Source organism: Lutra lutra, chromosome 9, assembly GCF_902655055.1.
Source record: "Lutra lutra chromosome 9, mLutLut1.2, whole genome shotgun sequence".
NCBI classification, from domain to species: domain Eukaryota; kingdom Metazoa; phylum Chordata; class Mammalia; order Carnivora; family Mustelidae; genus Lutra; species Lutra lutra.
The window spans coordinates 52,565,564-52,589,935 of record NC_062286.1 but is presented as its reverse complement, the minus strand read 5'-3'; the positions used below and the strand labels follow the sequence as shown (position 1 = coordinate 52,589,935).

At 48.4% G+C, this 24,372-nt stretch overlaps 1 long non-coding RNA gene across 4 annotated transcripts in view; it reads left to right on the top strand.

The window, feature by feature from the left end:
* LOC125109540 (uncharacterized) overlaps positions 1–24,372 on the top strand; it is a 76,106-nt gene that overhangs the window by 11,034 nt on the left and 40,700 nt on the right. For 2 of the 4 annotated variants that reach the window (XR_007130268.1, XR_007130270.1), the window contains one exon: positions 15,842–16,942. The exons of 1 other annotated variant lie outside the window; for it this stretch is intronic. This is a non-coding gene — a long non-coding RNA (uncharacterized LOC125109540). Of the gene's footprint in view, positions 1–15,838; positions 16,943–24,372 lie in introns of those variants that run through there. One more of the 4 variants, XR_007130269.1, reaches the window with a different exon arrangement.

The window sequence follows — 24,372 nt, the reverse complement described above, 5'->3', positions numbered from 1 at the left end:
TCAAGGACTTCCTTTGCCTTTACTTCTGGGGACTCTTCTAGCTTTTTTTGACCATGCTGAGGATCCTAGGGGAACTTAGTCCAGTTCACAGGCAAGAGCAGATGACATCTGAAGGAATTTTCTAAGAGGCCCCCATATGCAGTATTGAGGGGTGGTAATCAGGAGACAAAGAGGGAGTCAGAGGGAAGGGGCACGCTTGGCTTATTCAGGTCCCCATACCTCACCTGGCCCCCTACCCCTGGCTGCTCTTCGGCTGGCTTATGTGACAGTTTCGGGGGTGGGAATGTGGACTTGTACTAGGCCGCCATCAAGATCCAGTCACACTGAGGACTGAATCAAGAGGGAGGCTTGAATGGTTTTATCTGAGGGCATAGCTGCCACCTCCTTTTTCTATGACAAGGTGAGGATGACCCCCAGCTCTGCAACTTCCTCAGCCTTTGGCCCAGTAGCCCCTACAGGAAAGAATCCATTTCCTTACCTCTTTTTTTAAAAATATTTTTTATAATTAATTAATTAATTAATATTTAATATTTTTTAAAAATATTTTATTTATTTGACAGAGAGAGACACGGCGAGAGAGGGAACACAAGCACAGGGAGTGGGAGAGTGGGAAGCAGGCTCCCCCCCGAGCAGGGAGCCCGATGTGGGGCTCAATCCCAGGGATCATGACCTGAGCTGAAGGCAGAGGCTTTAACCCACTGAGCCACCCAGGCGCCCCTCCTTCCCTCTTTCAATGTGAGCACGGCCCTTGCTCCTTGGCTGGTGGTGTTCACTTGGGGCTTTGTTTTCATTATCATACCCCTTTTATCTTCTCTTTCCCCTTCAGTCCAGGCTGGCAGTGTTTCTGTTAGTATGACATCCTCTGGAGCCTCACTTAAGTGACCCAGACCTTCTTCCCCTTCCTGTCAGGCTTACGTCTTAAACCCTACTGGCTTCAACTGCCTGTTTTGGATAATAGGCTTCTGTCCTCACCACAGGGGGTCTGATGTAGGACCCTTCTTCTCAAGAGAAGCAGGACTCTAACCCCAGGGCCAGCACTGGGGCAAGGAGAAGTGGTGTTGGCCAGCACATCGGCAGCCTGGACACTCTGGAAGGCAGGGCCAAGATTCTAGACCTGGACCATATTACCGTGGACAAGTCCACCCCTTTCAGGTAGAGGCAGGACCAGGGCACTGGGCTATTACTCTTCACAACAGCAATCTGAGGTGGACGTTATATACTGGTGGAGGGATGAGGAACAGAAGGCCCAGAGAAGAACAGAGGGTTACCTGAGTTCACACAGCCAGGAAAAGACAGACCAAGGACTAAAAACAAGGTGTCGCTGCCTGCCCCTCAGGACTCCTTACTGTAGAGGTATGAGGTGACCTGCAGACAGGTTACTACCTCCAGTTCCAGTACCATCATTAGGCTTGGGCACAAATGGCCCTATGCCTTGGAGTTCTTTCCTGGAGATATTTGAGTTTGCCTTCTGTGGTTAAAACTGACTGGATTTGGCAGTGCCCTCTTAGTGGGGCATCCTGAGCTTGGACGGAGCCTTAATGGTCCCCAACCCCTCTTTCTCTTCCTTCAAGTTCCCTCCAACCTTCTATCCCACGTGTGGGGTTGGCCAGATGCTCCCAGAAGTAATGAGGCCAATGCCTATGCAGTCATCCTGAGCCCTCATGGACATACTCGATTCCAGGCAGGCAGTCTGGCAAGTGGGTTGCTCCCCTGGCTGGTAAAGTATTTTTTATGTGCGATCACAGGGGACTGGGCTTTCAGAATGGGGCTGACACTGATTTTTTACCTACTCAAATGGTTTACATAGACAGGAACCTGGCAAAAACTTTTTTTCTGGGGTCCCATACACCTTAGGGATGGCTCTGCCATTCCCCTGACATTAAGCCATCCTGCTGTGTTATTGCTTATTTCATTAATTGATTTTTCTTTTTGTTGCCCTGAAACCTCTTTAAAAAGACCTACACCAAGAGAGTGTTCCCAAATTCCCTTTATTACCCCCTCCTCACCATGTTTCACAATCCTTAGATTTTAAAATTGGATCCAGATCTAACTTCCAGCCTTAATTCTTCAGCTCAAACAATCTCCCTTTGTCCTGGCCTCTGTGGACAGTGCTTAGCCCCACCCGACCCTTAGCCTTCTTGCAAAAAAGCAGGAGGCCCTCTCACACCCTGGGATTTCCAGGAGCCCTAAGATGTAATAAAGCCTGTCAGAGATCATATGGCTGTCCAAAGAGGTTTAGGATTGTCAGTTTATACTTCCATCCTGAAATTGGGTGCTCTGGGTTGTCAGTGGAGAATGTGGCCAGAGAGCCCAAGGGGCAGGCATCATTTGTGCCTGGCACCTGCTCCTCTTCCCTCTCTTTTCAGGCTTCTTCTCAGGGTCCTGACCCCCTGTGCCTCCTTCTGATGCATGCTCTGGCCTGTGCTCCCCAGTGAAACTGGGATGAGGGCTTGGAATAGAACAACCATGGTCTGGGGAGTGATTGTCCCTTGGCAGAGAGAGGCAAATGGACCATCCCTCATCCCGGGAGGTCAATGCTGTGAACCATGTTTCCTTCCCAGCAGCATCTGCCCATGGGCCCCTCTCTGAGCCTCTTTGTCTCTCTCTTCTCAGTGGGGCTGTCAAAAGCTGAGCCTCACAGGTTGTGACTAATCACTAGCAGATTTTTTTTTCCATCCAAGAAGAAGAAAAAGCTGAAGGAGATGAAGAAAAACCCCAACAGTGAATAACTCGGAAGAGTTTCCAACATGTGGGTGTTTTTCTGGGACCAAAGATCAGGAAGATTCCAAATGTAAACAATCCCAAAATAACTCAGCTCTCTCAACCCCAGGCATTCCCAGGACTGGATGTCCACACTCCCTCCCTCTCCCTCTGGGAACTCAAGGTCAGGGAGAGGTGGCAGGCTTGGGCACTGTGAAGAGCTGCTTGAGTGATGGCTTCAGGCAGGGCATAGGCTCTGTGAGCCTGGAATTGAATCTTCTTCATCAGATAATAGTCTTTTTGAGAGAGGAACTTCTTTCTGCCAGATCAGGTCTCCCTGGGATCAGGGACCATGACTATGGCTCTCTTTGCTCAGAGTCATAACCCATTGTGCTTAAACCAAGCTCCTGAGATTTCTTGCCAGCATAGTGTAATGGAAAGAATATGGACTTTGAAGTCACACAGGGTTGGAATCTTGGCTCCACAACTTATTAATTGTGTGGCCTTGAGTATGTTATTTAGCATCTGGGAATCTCAGTTTCCTCCTTGTAAAACTGGGGCAATGATTCTTACCAGAGGAAATAGTCTAACTAATGTGCCTAGTAGGATGCCTGTTACCTAGAAAGGGCTCAGGGAGTGTTCTCTTTACCCCTCCCTCTTCCCGTGTAGGTGGCTTAAGCTAGAGAAACAAATAGGTTCTCTACTACCCCTCTCTTTGTCCAAAGAAGGATTCTTCTACATGTTAAAGGTAGAAATCAGTCCTTCCCACATAACTGAAAATCACTAGTGTAACTTATATGGAAGAATATATTCAATATATAGTTAAGAAAACATTCTAGAGGTCATAATGCTGGAGGAGATGGTGGAAGTCTTGGTGAAGATTATGGAAGCGGTGACAGTGAAGTTGACGGTAGTCATGGTGATGAGATGATGGCGGAAGGAGGGGTGGTGATGTCAAAAATGATGGTAGTGATGAACACCTTGGAATAGATGATGGAGAAGGTGGTGAAGGTGATGTTGGGGGCAGTGGTGGAGACAGTGGTGCAGGCTACACCGAAGAAGAGGTGAGGGGAGTGGCAGGAATGAGACTAAGTGATAGTGATGGTGGTCATAAAGGCTGTGTTAGAGGTGATGATGTCTGTGTTGTTTGGAATGATTGTCCCACTTTATTTAGAGTCATGGTGAGATAGGTGATCAAGACTACCTTCAACAGTTGTCCACTCCTGAAGAAAGGCACAGAGGGAGCAGGCAAAGCAAGGTAGAAGAATGCTTTATGATTAAGTGTTACATTGGCCCTAAACTCCAATAGAAAACATTAGACTTCTTAATCATTGCTGATTGAACTCACATGTTTATCTTGGCTACTTCCAGAAGCCCCACTAACATGTTATTAATGGATTTTTCTTTGAAGCATAAACCCACAGTGAAAAAGAGAATGGGAGAGGGAACAGGAGCATAAAAGAGAAGTTGAGAATCTGGAAATTAGAAGGTGTATAGATGAGTGGTACCTGACTTAGCAGACCACAGAAAGCTGAAACTCAAGCCCACGAGGTTGTGGGGGTAGATGGCAGGAACCAATAGGTAGCAAAATATTTTTAGCCATAGGTTCCAAGAAAAGTCTGGGAATTGGAGGCACCAGTTACTTCTGAAGGCAGGGGTTCAGAATGCAGGTGGAAAATAGGATTGTTTGTAAGTTTTTTAAGAAAGGAGTAGAAAGCTCCCCATCCCAGATTTTCTCCTCTACCCTAGGCGTCCAGGTAACCGTCCCCTTCCATGCTGTCAGAAGACAGAAGATTTATGCTCAGAGATGCTGAATGTATAAGGTTCTGGACTTAGGTGGACCAGGCACAGCTGGCGGTGGGGAGAGGAGTCATTCTGAAAATAGGGATTAAAGATAAGCCTGTTTTCTGAAAGGTTAAGTTCTCAGCTCTCTTCCTCATCAATCCCTAGAACACTGGAAGCCAGGGTAATACCACATCGGCAAGATATTGGAGGAAAGTTTCCTGGGGAAACTGATTTTCCCAAGTTTTCTCCAAGGTTTGGTATTTGATCTCCTCATGAAACTGTGAGTGCCAATCAATTACCCTTTGGTAAAGCCCAGATGTCAACAACTTTCTCTCTCCTTCCACTGCTTCCAATCAGGACTGCAGTGCCTCACGCATCAATATGAATGGACAGCTAAGAATTACTTGGTATTTTAAGAAGACCTTCACATGAAAGGAAGACATCCAAACTAAGAGGGAAAAGGAATATAGAAAAAAAACAGTGAAGAAGAAAAGCATGGAAACTATGATTAACATTTTTAGAATGATAAAAGAAGGTTATGTCTTCTTTAAGTGGGAACTGGAGGTGATTTTTTTAAAAGGAGAAGAAAGAAAATTCTTGAACATGCAAATATAACATCCATACCTGATTAAAAGTCAAAGGAAGGAAGAGTTGGACTATAAAGTCAGGACAAAGTCTCAAAAAGTATAACAAAAAAATTTTTTTTTGTGGAAATTGGCAGAAAAAGTTATATGGGCAGTCTCAGAGCAGCATATCAAAATGTAAGTCCTACAGAGAAATATAATTTAAAAAGGAGGAAAATTTCCTAGAACTCCAAATAAATTTAAAGATCAAAATATTTCTATGAATATATGGAAAACTGAATTTAAAAACAAAACAACTAATCCTAAGGCACATTGCAGTGAAATCTGAGAACACTGAAATGAAAACTTTAAAAGTTTCCAGCATGGGGAAGGAAGTTTATTTACAAATTACTGTGAATTAGAATCACGGATCTCTACACCTACCATGTAAGAAGAAGAAAGTGAACAATGCTTCTAAATCCTGAGGAAAATGATTTTCACAGAGTTCTGTACCCAGGAAAACTAGCAATTGAGTATGGTAATAAAAATAAGGATACGTTTGGACATGAATGGACTTAAGAATTTACCTCCTAAGCAGTATTTTCCAGGAGGATCTTGGGGAGAGTTATCCACCTTACTTAGGAAATAAACCAAGGAAGAGGAAGGCGACAAAGGATTCTGTAATCAGGGTAGAGACAAGGGAATTTTGAGAATGATGGTGAAGAAAAGTGTTAGGATGACAGTCAAGTAAAATTTGTAGAAAACAGTCAGTCCACATTAGCCATGAGGATGCAGGACTCCAAGAGGGAGGTCGCCAAGAAGAAAATGAAACTGACGGTAATATACATTCAAAGGGAATTTTTAGTTCCTATGGAAAGTTCAGAGATGAATTAATAAATGATACGTGGAAAAATTAAGCAAATAGCAAAGCAAGGTAATTATTTCAAAGGGAAACCAAACAGTTGTAAAAGAAAAGTGGTTTAATTGTGAATGATAGTAATGCAAACCCTTAATATGACTACTCAATATCAATGTTCCGTGTGTGTGTGTGTGTGTGTGTGTGTGTGTTTTAGAGAGAGAGAGAAAGATATGGTGTAAGACAGCTGAATCCTCATCTTCCTTAGTAGGTCAATAGCTAAAACCTAATACTGAGCAATATAAAAAATATAAATATTACCATGTCAATTAGAAATAATCAAGTAAATACTAGAGGAAAGAGTTAAAATATTCAAAGTGCTTGCCTCAGGAAAGGAGGACTCAAAAGTGAGCAGGATTGGAGCAGAAGTCTTATGGTTTTCATTAGAAACCTTGTAGAACATTTTACTTTCAAAAATATGTACATGTATTACTTTGATTAAGAAAATAAAGATTTAAATAGAATATAAAAATGAGAACTCTAGTGAGCCATGCTAGATTATGTGGGGAACTTCTTGACCAAATAAGTCAGTCCAAATGGCTCAGAACCAAAATCAGCTGAAAGACCTGTTCCATCTACTGCCTCTAGGTCCAAACCCAAGTCTTGGATGTGTCCACATTCACCAGAAAGCCACAAAAGGGAGTGCAAGAAACACAGAAACATCTTGCATTTGCTCCATTTCTCAAGTCTTTCCAGGACCATGTGGCTGCCACATGGAAGAAAGAGAGAGAAATGGGAAGAAAAGGTTCAAGCCAAAAATAAGGAGAGATGATTGGGCCTTCTCCCTGGGGGAGCAGGCCCTAGCCCTCATACTGCACCCATGTGGGCTGGATGTTCAGTCTGGCACTCTGTCTCCCTAACTAGCACAGTGCACCATAAGATATTCTTGGACTTGAGTAGCTATTGCAGTGTTCCTCCTTGAGGGTAGAGCAAAGAGGGAGGAGAGAACTGTGGATAACTTCAAGAATCCAATAGTGATGGTAGCAGTGGAGCTGAAAGTGATAGTGTGATGTTGGAGCTGATAGAGGTGAGGAAGTGGCAATGACATTGGGAATTTATAATGAGCACAATAGAGGGAGTGACTGGAAGAGTGATAGATATAGAGATGGGGCTAGTCATATGGAAGGGATATTGATGGTGGTATTGGAAGTTATCATGCAAATAATTCTAGTGGGATGATGAAAATGATTGTATTCATGATGATAGAGGTATAGTGGCTGTGAAGATGAGATGTTAGAGGTGGGGATGTTAGCAATGATAGTGGAGGTGATTTGGTGGTGACAGTGGCATGGTGAGAGACATGGTATTAGTGGAGTTGATGGCAGTAATGGGAGGCAAACAAGGGGAAGTAATAGTAAGGTGGATGGCATTGATAATTATAGCAATGAAAGTGGAAGTGATAGTGGTGGTACTTGGAGATGGTGAAGGTGGGAATGATGGGAGTGATTATGACATTGATATCAGAAGTAGTGGTGGGAATGTTGGTGGTGCGATGGATTTCATAGCGTTGTGGATGCTGGAGTCGTTAAGGCCAAGATGGGGTTGTATTGGCAATGGAGGCAATGATACTGGACTTGGCAATGACAAACACAATATTATAAATATGAGAATATTGATCAAAATCATGAGACAGATACATATGTAGGGTATTTAAAGACAACAGTCTGAATAGTCTGGGTTATGCTGTAGTAACAAACAGCTCCTTTGGGAGTTTATATGGCAAAGTTTAATTCTCATGCTGTATGTTAGAAGGTGGTTCTGTTCTCATAGTCACCTATGCACTGTGCTGATGGAGGATCCAAGCCTATAGGCTTTTAGGATCACTGTGGCAATAAGAAGAGAATGTGATGAGTCATGCATTGTTTCTGTATTGGTCAGCTTGGGCTAGGTAATGCAAAACCCCCAAATTTCTGTAGCTTTCAACAATAGAATTTCTCATTCACATTCTATGTGCATTGCTCAGAAATGACACATATTGTCTCCGCCTACATTTTCTTGGCTGAAGTGAGTTTAAGCTCAAAAGAAGCAAGGAAGTGCAATCTTCTCAGGTACCTGAAAAGAGAGGAACTGGAATATTTATGTACTCTTTAATGACAGGCACTGTTTGCTTGTTGGGTACGGGAGGGAGTAGGACAGTGTAGGTATCATGGAAGGCTGCTATGGCCATAGAAGAAAGACTTGGTCAATGTGGAGGGCCTTATGGAAAGGGGAAAACGATTTAGAGGGAGGAGACACCAGGAGCCAGAGGCAGGACAAATTATGGCAAAGTTCACAAATGTGCTTGCCATCGCCCCTCAGTTCCCCTGGTATTTCTGGCTTCCCAGAAATCCAACAGATTCTAGTAAAGTTTTTTTGGAGCACAAGACTCATAGGAAAAAGCAGCAGAAGACAAGGATGGAAAGGTCAGCTAGAGCCATAGCATGGAGGGCTTTGAATGCCATACTGAGATATTTTACAACATAAACCACAGATAACATGCTACATAGCCAGATAATCTTCACCTTCTTGTACATTAACTCTCTTCAAACTGGGAAACCCACTGGTGATAACCCTGCCATCTTCAACATATAGCTTCCAGTACTCTGGGTGTTAACATCCTGCTCCTCAGGATGGGAAAGAACAAGGAGTGGGGTCGTGGGAGAATTTTATGGGTCGGGCCAGAAAATGGTGTACATTGCTTCTGCTAAAGTATCATTGGATTTAACTTAGTCATGTGTTTGCACATAACAGCAAGAGAGGCTGGGAGTGTAGTCCAGAAGTTTGCTCAAACAGGAGAGATGAAGTTTTGGAGGGCAGTGAATGTTCTCTTGACAACAGCTCTCCTCAGATCTTTAAAGGACTTGAAAGTGAATGAGGGCCCAAACTTTTGAGTATTGCTTCAGAGAGGAGGAAGAGATAGGGAGGTAGATGTTGGTTCAATGAATGGAAGGACTTCTTTGACCATTTTAGCGTAAGCATGGACTGTCAGGATTGGGAGGTACCTGGTGTGGCCCAGTCTCCACCTGGGCTGGAGACCCACTTCTAAGAACTCTGTTTAGAAACCTCTAGGGATGGAGCCCTCTCCATGTATAAGGTGGCCTATTTCATTTCCGGAGTTCTGATGGCTACAAGTATTGGCCACTGAACTCACACAGTGCTGTGAACAGGAGCATATGAGCAAACGCATGTATTTGTACTTCTTGTGTCCATCCCCACCTACGTACCTTAACACCTGGCTGGCTCTTAGTTTTAACTGATGGACACCTCGCCCCACAGATTTCTTCATATTCCTAAGTACAGGGCCACAGATGTGACAGCTTTTACTTATATTCTGGGGGTGATGTTTTAGAGGTTGTATCTCTGCAAGTATGGGCCAGGTGGGAGCTTAAAGAGTGACCTCTAGCCCTTGTGTTCTGAAAAGCCCACTCTCACCTCTGCTGCTCATCCTATTAACTGTATTTCTCTGGCAGGCCCAGCCTGGCGCTCATATATTGCCAAGCTCCAACCCTCTTCCCATTCCGAGGCACCATTTCCTATATCCTTGCCTTCTCTCCAGAATCTGTCAAATTATTGTTTTTGGTATGCCGAGAAAATGAGTTCCCTTCGTGTCCCAGCTCTTTTCCCTGAGGCCAGCTTTGCAAACCCTGTGGTTCTTCAAGGCACTCTGCTTCACACGAAGGTGTCTATTTGCAAGAGACATTATATCATTCCCATAGGAGGCAAGATCAGTGCAGTTAGTCAGGTGTTAGACGACTTTGGTTCTTTTCTCCCGCTATTCAGCCATCCCTCCATCCATTCATTCAGCACATTATTTTTTTTTTTTTTTTTTTTTAAAGATTTTATTTCCTCATTTGACAGACAAGTATGCAGAGAGGTAGGCAGAGACAGAGAGAGGAGGAAGCAGGCTCCCCCTGAGCAGAGAGCCCGATGTGGGGCTCGATCCCAGGACCCCGGGACCACGACCCGAGCTGAAGGCAGAGGCTTTAACCCACTGAGCCACCCAGGTGCCCCCATTCAGCACATTATTTATTGATCACCTACTATCTGCTGGGCACAGGTAAAGTGCCTAACACAGATTAAGGACTCAGTTACTAGTAGCTCATTTCCTTCCCTCCCTTCTCTTAGAAAATTCTCCCTGCAGGGGAAATGATGCCACCAAGAGCCCTTTAGTTCTAGATGGGGAGAGCTGTACGGCTATGGGATCGTCTTCCCCTGAGTTCAGGGCCCTGTGTCCCTCAGGCTCCTGCAGTGGAGACAATGACCTAAAGAGGGGTTGCACCTGAGTGTTTGACCTCCAAGGCCACTTCTGGCCTATAACTTCTGTGACTGACAACAGCAATAACCCTGACAGTCAGATGTCATCTGTGTAGACAGGAAATCTAGTCTTTGCAGGTGGTAACCTCACAGGGCTTCTGGGTAGTCCTCCAGGGATGTCTGAGCCAGTCTTGCAGGTGCCAGACCTGGCCAGTGTGTCGCTTTCTCTTCTATAGTCTCACTGATGGTCTCATTTACTGCAGTGTGTCTCATTGTATCCTGACCTCGAGAGATGCAATGGGCTTGCTTCCTCCTGTTGCCTCCCCTTGGGAAGTGGCACGATCTTATTTAGATTAGAATCTCCTGTGCTGGACTATTCTGCAGGGATCTGGCTCCCAGAGTGCCATCCAACGGTCAGATGACTAGGGCACCCCCATTCTCCATGTAGGGAAACTTCCAGACAGCCATTTTCCCCAGCTATAGAGACAGGTGTGCAGGTGTGTACCACTCCCAAGAGCATCACTCACATGACGGGGCACCCTGTTCTTACAGGCTGCAGTGTGAATGGTGGCGCCTGTGGTTGTATAGTATAGCAGCCACAAAGTCAAGTCCACTTTATTTGCATCAGTAATGTGCTTTCCTTGAGTGCAGAGTATTGTAAGCTTCCAAAGCCCAGATCTGTGCTTTCAGTTGATCCTCCAAACACTCTAAGATCAGGTGGCAATTCCATTTCATGTAGGGGAAACTGAGGAAGACAGACTGGCTTCCCCAGGGTCACACAGCTGGTGAAGCAGGAACTGGGCCTGGTGCTGTGCTCTGACTCTTAGCACAGTGCTCCAACTGCTGCATCATGTGGCAGCTACATGCCTCCTTCCCGATGTGCCCAGCCCCACCAGTCTCCTGCCACCCTGACTGCCTCCTCTGCTCTGTTTCCTATTCCTTTTGGGTTCAGGACCCTCATTTTCATAGCAAGTATACGGTAATAGCATGCGCTGATGGGAAAGGACAGCAGTGCCATCTCTCCAGGTAACACAGATGCATTTTTTTAGGGACCTTATCATTAGGGCCTCCTTGGTCCCTTAAAATGGAGGTGGGAAGGAAGGTAGCTTTGGTTCTTTTCCTGTATCTGGCCTAGGATGAAGCAGAGGAGGCAGGAGCAGTGCTGGGGTGGAGGGAAATACTGCTGGCCCCCTACATCCTACCTTGGGTCCCAGCCCCCTTCTTGTCCTCTGCTCCTGTCTGTTAGATGCTCCTGACATCCAGAAATCTGAGATGCCTGGAAAAGAGGGGAAGAGGCGGCAAGCGGCGATGAGCTCATCCTCACTGGCCGGCGCCGGGTGCCCCTGCGGGACCCTTTTTCCATGGCGGGGTCCAGGCTTCTCGGGTGGCGATGACTTCAGGGCTAGAGATTCCCCACTGGCTGCCCCGGGGGATGGACACTGGCTTGTAGTGCATTCCAGCCATGCTCCCCTCAGCTCTGGTGACGTGAGAACCAGAACCCTCGACCCTCTGTCTCCCCACTACTCTCCAGGGGAACCTCAGGCCTAGCATGTCCCCAACCGTCTATTTGGCACCTCCTCCTGACCCAGACCTTTCCAGTCCCCACTCTTCCTGTTCCAGTGATGGAAAGCCCAGGACCAAGAGATGGGTCCCTCCTTCTTCTTCCCTTTGGCCTAGCTTTCCCTTCTGCCTTCCTCTTCTCCCCATCAAGTCCCCAGTCTGCCCCTGAGCCCTTGGTTCTTCTTGCCCAGTGTACATAAGCTTGGACAGAGCCAGTGTCCCCAACACCGGACAATGATGGTCCCATGAAAGCTGCCTAAGAGAATCAGGTGTGGGTAGCCCCTGGATCCCCACGCCTGCTGCTGATATCACTTTGTGGGAACTTTGTTTCTTCTTCCCAAACCTGTCATGAAATACCATCCAACCCTTGTCCAAACATGCCTCCTGACTAGTCACTAGAAGTCACTGATTCTCCCACCCCAACCATTGCCTTCGCAATTCTTTCCATTCTCTTGATCTACGTGATGATCTTGGGATATTTTGTGGGGCCTGTGGATTGGTGTGTCCCTACCTAGGAATGATACCGCCTGTGTCCATGCCGGAACACTATGCTCTAGCCCAGGACTCAAGAGCATTCCCATGACTATAGGGCTTCCCTGTATCTTTTCCTCACTCCGCCTCGTCTACTAGCACTGTGTGCCTCTTACCATTGTCTGTGCACTATTGGTGATCTAGCCCACAGCCTGTCTGTTCAGCTCCCACCCTCAGCCTACCTTCCTGGAGCTGTTTGCACTTGCTTCTCTCTTCCACTTCCATTGGCTCAGCCTGTTCCCCTCAGAGCCTTCCCCTGCACTGAGTCCATGCTCAGCATGGTCATCAGGGACCCCATTGCCAGGTCATTCTCTGACCTCACTCTTTTGACCTCTGTGATAGCCCATTATATTTACCAGCCTCCTCCCTGGCCTTTCTGCTACCCTCTGAACCAATGGACCCCAAGATACCAAGATACAGTGGCTGAAGCAAGATGGAAATCCATTTTTCTCTCAAGAAGGCTGGGGGCATGGCTGGTGAGGCAGCTCAATGGCGTTAGGGTCCGGCTCCTTTGTGCTCTGCCATCTTCCGTGTGCCACTTTGGTTTCTTAGCCCTGGGTGGCTGCTCCTGATCCTGTCATCTGTGGGAAAGGGACAACGAGGAGGGGAAGATACTGCAGTTCCCCCTCAAAGGCAGATCTCTGAAATTGTAGTGTCCCTTCAGCTCACGTCCCACTGGTCAGAAGGCAGCATGTGGCTGCACCTTGCTGGGGACTATGCTGTCGAGCCAGGCAAAAATTCCATTGCCAGGTAAGGAGGAGAGAACAGATATTGGTGAACAACTACCTCCGATTGCTCTTTCTTAATATTTTCCCTGGGCAGTTCTCCTCTATCTGCCCCTGAAATGTTGGTGCTCTCTTGTCTGGCCTGCTCTCCTCCCTCTCTGTGTGTTCTCTGCTGGGTGCCGAAAGCAGCCGTGGATTCGAACCCCAAAGTAAGGTGTTACTTTGGGAAATAACCTTCCCAAAGTAAGGTGTTCTGCCACCTCTGTCTTTGCACAGAAGTACCTCCTGACCCTGCACCCACACTTCCACCACACAACTGTGCAATTCCTTTTGGAGGCCCCACTAATACTTCAAAATTAATAGGCCTCCAAACCCAACTCATTATTTTCTTCCCAAATCTCCTTTTCCCCATGGGGCTGTTACTCCTATGTGTGGCACCATCCTTCCGGCCCCAGGCTGTCTCCATCTGTTCCCATGTAATCTATCCCTCAACCTTCCTCACAGCCATCCCTTCCTCATCCTCATCTCCCTCCTGCCTCAGTCCAGGTGTCTTCTCTTTCCTCCTGACCTTATAGTTGCCTGCTAGCTGTCCCTGTGGCTCCTGTTTGCATCTGCCTCCCCAGGTATACAGAACAGCCACACCATGTAAAATGTGTACCCTCTGCTTATACACCTTCCATGGCTCCCCACTGCCCACAGAGTATACCCCGTCTGGCTGCTGCTCCTTCTTCCAGCCCGCGCCCTGCTTCTTCCTATTCCTGCTTTGCCATTCCAGGTGGTTTCATGAGCTCTGAGAACTGCACATCCTGTTTCTTGGTCTGTGTTTCTCACCCATCCCTCCCTCTCCATCTGCCCAACAAGGTAGATACCTGCTTAGCCCTCAGAACTTGGCCCAAGTGTTGACCCCTCTGGGAAGCCCCTTCTCACCTACTCCCATGCCTTTTGGGAGCTGTAAGATGTAACTCCAGCCCTTGGCCTCTATGGCACAGGCTCTGTCTGTGTCAGAGCAGAACTGTAATGCTCCATTTCTGTAACCCTTCCACCAAGGGCCCTCCGAGGGCAGGAATGCACTTTCCTTCTCTCTGGACGCAGCATCAGGCACAAGGCCTAGAAAATAACAAGCATCCAGAAAGTGTTTTTTGAATGAATAATTGATCATGTCACCCTGGCTCACAAAAAATCAGTGGCTCCTCACTGACTATATTATAAAGTCTAAGCCCTTTTCCAAGGCATTCAGGCCTCATGTGATGGGACCGTTGGGGTTTTCAGGCTCATTGTCGAGTCCATCACCCAGACACACCATTTCTTGTCATATCTGTTTACTCTTAGACTCCTGCATCTTTTGTCCCTTGCTTCTCCCAACCTGGAGTGCATTTTCTCCTCTCTTCACTGATCACACACCTACCCAACCTTTAAAACTCACTTCTGCGGTACCTTCTTTGGTCTTCCCAACTCAGTCACATAGTCCTCACTCCAGATTCCTACTGCGCATGCTGCGTGATGGTTCTGTATTGTCGCTGTCCATAGAGTGCTGTGTCCAGCTGTGCAATTAATACCCCACACCCCTCCTTCCATCTGGAGTCTCCTCCTCTCTCTGCTGTTCCCATCAGCACATGGTTGAAAAGAGGGGACTGCCTGGGTGTTTGGCAGCCCTACCTTTGTGGTCACTGTTGGGTCTTGGCCGAGCTAGATCAATTGTAGCTCCTTACCCTTCTGGTTCTAGTTCATTGGTCTAAGACCAACCACTTCACTCAATTCAGGCTACTCACAGTCATTCCCTGATATGTTTTTTAAAACAAAAACTGAGATGGGGTGCCTGGGTAGCTCAGTCGGGTAAGCGTCTGCCTTCGGCTCCAGTCATGATCCCAGGGTCCAAGAATTAAGCCATGGCATCAGGCTCCCTGCTCAGTGGGAAGTCTGCTTCTCCCACTTCTTCTCTTTCTGCCCCTCCCCCATCTCATGCTTGCTCTCATTTGCTCTGTCTCTCAAATAAATAAATAAAATCTTTAAAAAAGTAAAAATTGAGAAAGAGAATGGGGTGGAAATAGTATGATGTAAAACTTAGAAGCTCTTGGAGGCCGTGTCTTCTCTGTATGATGGAAACTACTGTGCAGTAAGAGAAGGAAACTAACACACAGAGAGGCATAGAGATATATATGGTGAGAGAGAGAGGAGAGAGAAGCAGAGAAGCAGGCCTAGAGGACCTTGAAGGATTCCTGAAGCCCATTTGCATTCTTGCTTTTGCAATGACTTGGTTGGGTTCTTTGAGTAAATAATATCCATCTTTCCCTTAATCTGGTTCAAGTTGCAACCGAGATTCCTGACTGATACATATACCTATTTGGTTTTGCTTAGTCCTGTAGCTATTTGAGTGCAAATGCGACCCCTCCCATGTCTGTCTCTGTGTTTGTAGAGGGCGCAGCCACCCTATTGGGTGCCCTCCATCCCCCAAGATGGTAGAGTCCCTTCTCAGGCCTGTGACCCTAGACCAGGGCTGGTCCATCTTTGCTAATTCATGAGTAATGAATTGCTAGTTCGTGACTAAATTCTCCCACACAGGGTGACTGGGTTACTGCCTGACCATGGCTTTCTTCCCATTTTAGACTGTGTAAACCCATCAACAATCAGCAAATTAGTAGTTTGTGATCCAAGGTCACTCGTGGTTTGTTTATGGCTGCCACTTTCCCCAGGGCTGAGGAGTCCTTTCCACAGGTGTTTCTTCAGCCTGGGCTTAATTTATTCCTTTTTTCTTCCCTCCGTCACCCAGACTAATTCTTGCTTTTGTTTATAATTGAGTTAAATAAACTGACCTCCATCTTCTCCAGCAGAAGCCTCCATGCCTACATGGCCCATTAATGCTGCTGTGGTGTGGCTGGACATCAGCCAGGCTGTAGGACACCAAACATCTGGATACTGAGAAGGCTTCAAGGGCTGCTGCCGAAGGACAGTGTCAGGGCTGGGTGAAAGGGACATGACAGCAGACTTTCATCACCAGTGACCCAAGACTTGGTCTGGCACTCACACCAAACCATTCCTGATGTGAAGTAGTGAGGTCAGCTTGGGTGTACATTCTGAGCTGTAGGCCATGCCTGGAGGGGAGCAAGATGTCTCCCTGGGAAGAGACCGTGGAACAGATCTGTGGAAGAAGCAATGACCAAATGGTTATGGATGAACAGAGGAGGCTGTGATGGGGGAGGGGAAGACAGTCCTCAGCCGGGTGCTACTGGGATGGGCAGTCACTGGCCCCTTCTGGCGCATCTGCCTGCAGGGGACCTGGAGCTGTAGGGATGGAGTCCAGCACTCTTCTAGAGCCCACTCCAACCAGGGACCCATAAATATTGGTCTGGTTTTGGTACAAAGACCAGCCCCAAGCCCATCAGCAGGGTGTTTTCAGCTGGGAGGAGCAGACATATTCTTTCACTCTGGCTCTCATGTGGTCCAGCACATGGGGAGCTGTCTGGGTGGGGGCTACCAACCAGAGCTTGGCTGCCCCCCAGCCCCTTGCCCTAAGCCCTGACGTCACAGCCCAGACATCTGGCTGTCAGATCTGATTGAGCTCATGCCTGGAGAGAGCTGGCAGGCCAGGAGGCCTAACTCCACACACATCCATGCCCACCCAGCCAGGATCTGCCTTCCCCTGGGGCAAAGCACTAACCACTTGGAGACTTGCTATCCTCATATGTGGAACGGGGATCATGATAACACCTCCCTGGAAGGCTTTTCATAAGGATTAATGAAAATGATGAGCTGAATGTCATCAACATACAGGACCTGGCAGATAGTAAACACCCAACTAGTGATAAGCACTACAGTAATGTATAACAAGATGCTCCTCTTACTCTCTGGGACAGTAATGGCCTGTGTGGTATTAGGCAAGCCACTCTTTCTGAGTCTCAGTTTCTTTACCTGTAAAGTGAGAGTATTTCTATCAAGCTTCCTTTTCTTTTTTTTTTTTTTTAATTTTTTTATTTTTTCAGCATAACAGTATTCATTATTTTTGCACCACACCCAGTGCTCCATGCAATCCGTGCCCTCTACAATACCCACCACCTGGTGCCCCCAACCTCCCACCCCCCACCCCCCACCCCTTCAAAATTCCCAGATCGTTTTTCAGAGTCCATAGTCTCTCATGGTTCACCTCCCCTTCCAATTTCCCTCAACTCCCCTCTCCTCTCCATCTCCCCTTGTCCTCCATGCTATTTGTTATGCTCCACAAATAAGTGAAACCATATGATAATTGACTCTCTCTTCAAGCTTCCTTTTCTAATCCAAAGTTTCACTCTCAGTGGAATGAGGATATTTTTGTATTTATTTAATGGGGGAAATAGAAAGAAAAAGGCTCAAATGACATATAGTCAATATGATAAAGCTTTGAAAAATATAAAGAACTGTTTTAACTCAAGAGATGATAATGACAATGAGCAATAATGTAAATGCTAATTAATGCTAGTAGTTTCCCAATATGCTTTATTTGCTTGCTAAAGGGTTGGAGGGGAGAATTTCCAGTGTATGTGCTGAGGAAGAAGACTGGCAGAGTGGTTCTGGGCAGAATGTAAGTTGTGCAGGGATGTGGCTGAATTGGAGACATTCAGCCCACTCTTAGGATATCTCCAACTCATTAGGTGTGTGGTTTGGATAAACCCTCCAAGTGGTTCTGAAGTTCTTGACTCCTACCTCATCCCCCTTCTTGGGTATTCCTCACTTTAGCTCAAAGCTTTGAGGCTCATTTAAATTCAGTGCCCCAAGGATCCCATTCATAACTGTTCTCAGATACTCATGCCTGTGTCTGATTGGAATTCCTGTAAGGGAAGAGTCTGGGCTAAGAAGGCTGTAGACTTGGAGTTGGTGTATAAGGGGAGAGCTCCGCAAAAGGGAAGATTGCACGCGAGCGCTCCCTTGGCCAGTGGTCCATACCTTACATGTCTCACCTTTGTACTGGCAGAGATAGTCCAGCTGCCATGTTCTCAAGAGCTAGCACAGGGTCTAAATTAGTGGTATCTTGGCATCTTTAATCCCATATTTCCCTCCCTGTCCTCTGTTGATCTGCCCCTCTCTTAGAAGGAATTGTTACTATTTTTTGTGTATCTCCATGACTCAAGCATGGTATGGTAAACTTTATTTTCTATACCTTGTATTGTGAGAACAATACACATTTCATAGAATATTATGAAGTCAGTTAATTGTCTGAGGTTGGGATACCCTAGAAGTAGTACTAAGAAAAGGATATGAATGCAAGTGACCTCAGAAAGCTCCGAGAGAGTGCAGAAATGAGAAAGTGAATGGAAGGAGCAGATAAAGATTGAGTAGCTATTGGTATGGAAAACTGGGGCATAATCTCAGTGAGTTGTCCCAGGCAAGGGGAAGGAAGTGGAGGTTTCTAAGCACCATATCCCCATCTTTGGCTGAGGACTGACTCCAGGAGCACTAAGCCTCCATCAGCTCTGGCTTGTCCTGAGCTCAGGCAGAGACGTGGCATAGTGGGTAGTCTTCAGTCTGGAGGTGACGCTGAAGACTATGGCAGAGAACCAAGAGAGCGTGCTGGAATATGCCTTTACAAATGAGGTACATCTCTCACTCTTGCCCTCAAACTCACCGAGACTCTTATGTGCAATTCCCATCAGATCTCTAGGCTGGGATCTCTAGGCTGGTGCACTATGACACAGTTTTGGAAAATGCCATGGCTTGTCATTATGAGATGAATAAAAAAAACCTCTTGATCCCCCTGTTGGAAGACGCTGTGTGTGTCTCATTTTTCTGCACGTCTTACCAGCCCAGACACAGGCTTCCTTTGTTCTTGACTGCCTTTTCAAGGTTGCTTGTGTAGTTAATGGTCCAGGAAGACAGAAGTGTCTCCCTGTGAAGCAGAGAGCAGCTTTGTATGCTGTCCAGAACAGTAAAGAAAAAGTCCACTTCTGGGTCAAAATTTAGGCAAACTTACTGCCTATTATAAAGGATTCAGGATCCCTAATCTCAGAGATCTGTAATGCAAACCACGGTGCAGCACTCACCTGGCCTCTTTGCCTAACCCCGTAGAAAGTAGGGTTCCCGGGACTGGCACAAATGCTGATGCTCCAGATACTGTTCTCACTGTGAGTAATAGAGTCCTTTGTCTCTGACCCAGGAGTCTCATGTCTCAGCCAGTGTCCATGAAATTACTGGCAGGCAAGCTTTCTAGCTTGCGAGAAGTGTATAAATCTTGCTCCTTCTGCAGCTCTTGACACCTCTCCTACTGGTCCCCCAAATCAAGTGCTTGGTCATCATGTAAGTGATGTAAAGAGACGTGAGACCTTCTGCTCAGGAGCTCAAAATCTATTTGGGCAAATAAGACAAATGAATAGGAAGTAAAAAAATAATCTGTAACATAGTCTGATCACTAATAGCATAGAGTGCTTGAGTAGGGGCTTTGCGGAAGGGGGTTTGGGAGGAGAGAGAAGAGCTGGAGCAAAGCAGGGAGGCTTGGACTGCAGGCCAGTGCTGTCCACACCTTGTGTAGGTGAGGGTCAGCCCCAGCACAGAGTTCATCGGAGTGCCAGCTAACGAATGCACACTGAGTTTGGAGGGTGATGGGGAGCCCTGGAAGCCCTTCTATCCCGCTGCCCTGCCTGTGTCTCCCAGGCACCACCCTTATCATCTCTGGGACTCACTGGTCTGACACCTTCATTTCCATTGGCTCACTGTGTCCAAGGTGCCTTGGAAAAAACCCCACAGAGTACGTGGCACTTTTGTGAGGCACAGAGTTGTTTGTGTGGCCCGGAAGCCATGGTGGGGACTGAGTCCTGAGTCCTTAGAGCCCTCATCTGCACTCTTGGGCAGCAGCCAAAGACCACCAGAAATGTCCAACAGGCAGATTTATAGCCGAACGAGGAAGAGCATCCCTGTGAAGATACCTACACAGTCGTTTCAACAGGAGAATTTACAAGCATCCGTCCTCCTTCACTTGCTACTGAGTGGAAAAATACACTGGGCCCAGAGCCGTGAGCTCCTTGCCAAGGCCTGTGACTCATCCCTAAGTCATAAATAACGGGTCCCTTATGACAAAGCAGAGAAGGGAGCCGGGCCCAGGGCCACGTATTTATTAGAAAAGAGAGTAGAACCATTAGTCGGGGGGCTTGGTTTCCGGAAAACTCAAACCACACTATGTTAGAGAAGGTCAGGAGGCACTTCCACAGGAATTCAGACCTGACTTTTTTTTCCCCTCTATAATCTCAACCTGTTATCTGGGCTGGAGCCCCGTTGTGCCTCCACCAGAGGCATCCCTTGGCCACACCAGTCCTGTGGATGAAGGCAAGGCTTCACCATATCCCAGGCCCTGCTGGGTGCCTCCTGACAGCGACGAGGGGAGGAAGGGCCACATGTCCTGGTGACTACCACACCTCCTGGGACCTCCATTTCGGAAGGCTTCCCAGGTGGTATCACAATGAGGCGGGAGGGGAGCTGCAGGTGTTGTGCGGGCCGTAGGACTGGCTTGGGTGTGTGACGGGCATGGTCTAGGGGCAAAGGGAAAGAGAAGGAAAGGTTCGCTTCTCTCTGGAACGTACTCCCGGGACTCTCTTCCTGTCTCTGTGTCTCTTTCTGTCTGTGGGTATATAGGACTAAAACCCCAAAGGGTAATGGATGCAGACAGGAGGGAACAATAAATCATTTGCAGCCTGTCAATGAAACCTTTAACGCTTGAAGGAAATATAGGCATGTGTGATTCCGGGAAAGCTGAACTTGTCATCTTCCCCCATGCCCTCTCCTGTGTGTTCAGCACAGCTCCCGAGCTGCTCAGGTCGGAAAATGGGGTGTCCAGGATGACACCCCACTTCCCCCTTCCTGCACCTGCTAAGGGCAGCACCACCCTTACCTGATGGCCTCCTAACTTACGGCTAAAATCCATGCCCTTCAGTGTCACTCTGAGGCCTGGTGCTACTGCACCATTGAGGCTGTTTAACCTTGTTCTTGTTCACCTGCCTGATCCTGGCTCCCTCACCACAGCCCAAGGCCAGCACCTCCGTCCACATGCTGATTCTTTAGAGCCACCTTGGGCAGGTGCACACCAGCCTCCTGAAACCTCGGTAGCCTGTGACTGCTGCTGCCCTTCTGTGTCCCCAGCTTGGCCATGCACACCTCCGGGCAGAGATGATCTTACCTAACCCTCCCTGTCCACATAGCTCCTGTTGTTCCACTGCAGCCAGGGAGAACTCAAGGAGTGAACGATGAATGGCCTAAGAGATGAATGGAGTGGTGAATCAACCCTGTCTTTATGACAGCCCTTGGCACACACAGGAATGTGTGCTGAGTCTGCTTCCCCTCTCTGAACTGTGCCCTATTTTCATTGCCTCCTTCTGGCCTCCAAAGCCAAGGGCCTTAACTAACAACTGGCCTTGACTGCAGATGACTAACAGAAGCTCCATGCGTGGGTTAGCTCTTTGATCTTTGCTACCTCGGCTATTAGGGAGACGGCACTCTTCTACTCAGAGTGACGCTGGGCATTTCGGGCAGCACGTAAGAGCCACAGGTCTTTTTTAATGTGGATTTCCAGGGCCCTGGTTTTGGGTTACTGTGGTTAGAAAGGCATTCCCCTACTGTGTTTCCATGCACACTACAATCAGACTGTGAGCATTAAAATACAATGGAATCTGAGAAGCCTCGTAGGAACCTTCTGGACCAACCAATGCATTCACCATACAGATGAAACCCTCAGCGACAAGGCTTTGGTCCATAGCCTTTGGCGTTGGTGGGAGGAGCAACTCTGGAACCCCAGGGGTTGTCAGGGAACTCACTGCCCCAGGCAGTTGACTCAGAGTCCTCATCTTGCCCCTGCCCTCTTCATCAGGTCCCGAGACCAACCCCTCCCCCGGGCTGGGCGACTCCTCCAGAGCCTCCCAGGCCCTTGGCACATTTCTTGGCTGCTGTGCTTGTTTCCAGGTTTGCTTGTTTCTGTTCTGCCTCCCATCAAGCCCCAGGTGCTCAGGCTCTATGGAGAGCACGAGAAGGCTTCAGCCTTGCAGATGACGGATTTGGGTCTCAGGTCTTAGAATCAAGTTCTGGGGATAGATTTAAGGTAGAGGGCCATCAGAGTACCTTCCTGATCCTGTCCTAGCACCTGGCATGCTCAGCCAGGGCTGAGAAGGGCCTGCTGCGGAGTTACCACAGGCCCATCCATCTCAGTGGGGCCACTGGGCATTCGCTGACTGGGGAGAACACTCCCAGCTGTAGGCCAGGGATGAGAGAAACAAGTGTGAAGCAACACACGGCAACCCCGGGCCTTGAGTTTACCACCCAAGCATCTCCAGAGTCAGGGGGACATTTGGGGAGCACTCTCTGGAGGGGGATAAACTCTGGGAAGTGTCAGGGCAGAGATAGCGTGGGAAAAGAAGGACAGGCCAGAAGGATGCCCTCTTCTCTGGGGACCTTGGTTAGTGCTGGGGCAGGAGTAGCCCTGTGCCTCGCAGCCCTGTGGCAGGTGGCTAGGAAGGGTGGGGAGTTAGAGTCAGCCTAGAGGGGTCATTCAGGCTGGTGCCCTGGGCTGGAGCCCCCAGCCTCACCTGCCCTAGCCTCTGGGGGGGGGCATTACCTCCCTGCCGTCGGGCTTCCCTGCACCTTCCAAGCCAAGCTCTCCTTCCACCTGGTGACCCTTGCCTCATCAAACCACGTCTCTGGAGAGACACAAAGTCTCCCAATGAGCAGGGGGAGCTGAATTCCTGGAGTCCCTCCTGAGCCCAGTGGGAATCTGCTTCATGTGTGGGGGAATGAGAACAAAGAGACAGGCTTCTAAGGGGCCTGGAGGCAACAGGGGTGTGCTCAAGCTTTATCTGGAAGGATGAAGGTGGCTGATTACACTGCCGGTATGCAGGAGGCCTCCTGGGGAGCTCTCCAGCTTGGAGAGAAGTCAGTATTCTTGGGCTCTTTTATTGCCCACCATCACCCTTGGCTCCCACACTTCACCTCCCCAGCTATGGAATCATCTGCATAGTCTAGGTTCTGGCCCAAGGTCTTTTATCTGCTCAGAGGGCTCTTTCTACCAACTTCCTAACCTCGTCTCAGCCTTCTTGCCCTAGATAATTCCTACTCAGTCTTCCAGAGCCCCTTCAGATACCAGGCACATGATTAGCCTTCGTTAAACAAAACTCCAAGCCCTGATCCAGGGTGGGGGGCTGCAGGGACAGAGAGGTCTGAATTCAGGCTTGGTTCTCGTCGCAGATAATCTTCATCTGATTTTCTTGTGATCTTGGGCAAATCTCTCCCGGTGTCTGGTCTCAACTTCTTTATCTGTCAATGCAGCCGCTAAGTTGGCTGAGCTGTGAGCCTTCCAGCTCTGACACACACCCTGGGTGGCAGCGAGGCCAAGGTCCCGGCCCCGTGCTCTCCCCACTGGCCTGCCTCACCCTCCCCAGCTGGGAGGAACATCCTGAGCAGCGTTAAGAATAATAAACACGGGCTGATAAACATCAATAGGCCCACCCGGTGCCAAAAGGGAAAGAGGGAAGACTGTGCTCTTGCTGGCTGGAGCCTCCCTGGACCAAGGAGCTGCTGCCAGCTCCTTAATCATCTGGAGACAGCCGGCTGGCTCCCCCAGCCCCGCCCCAGGCCCAGGGCAGGCAGAGGCCAGGCCAGGCCCTGGGGGAGCCCGCCACTGGGTCCTTAGCTACAGGCTGGTCATAAATGGCCCCCTGACCCCTGTGCCAGGCCCTCTTGCTGGCCAGGGGTTATGTCACCACTCTGCCTGAAACCTGCCGTGGTTCCCCACGGCCCACGAGACACAGCCTACATGCTCCAGCCTGGGCATGGAAGGACCCTCATGCAGGCTGTCTCTCCGACCTCATGGCTCGCCTGGTCACAGACTAGATCCTCAAAGGGCATCTTGCCATTTTCCAGAAATGCCAAGCTCTTATTCTTCTGAGATTTCTCACAGACTGCTTCCTCCTGCCCCGGCAGAATCCTACTCTGACACTCCATTTAGTCCGGGGTTTAGAGTCAGAATACAGAGAGGCTCTGTATTCTAATTATCTGGTGCATGGCCCCGCTCTCTTACAGACCATGAGCTGTTAAGAGAGGAGCACTGTCAGTGGAGGAGTAAGGCAGGCTGCCACCTGGAGCCCTGAGCATCACCTGCCTTGGGTTCTAGAGGGACGCCACCAGGAGCTGGGCATTGCTTTGCCGTGCGCTCTGAGGCAAATCACTTAACCCCTCTGTGCCTCAGTTTCCAGTAAGATAAGGATGGCGTGAAAGTTTGCTGCTGGGCTTACATGGACTGACACATCTGGAGCCCTCAGCAGAGGCTGAGGCCCAGCAGTGCCCTCCAAGGTAGCTCTTATCATTTAGGTTGGTGCACTACGCACTACCAGCGCTTGGAACAAAGTAGGCCTCAGCCACA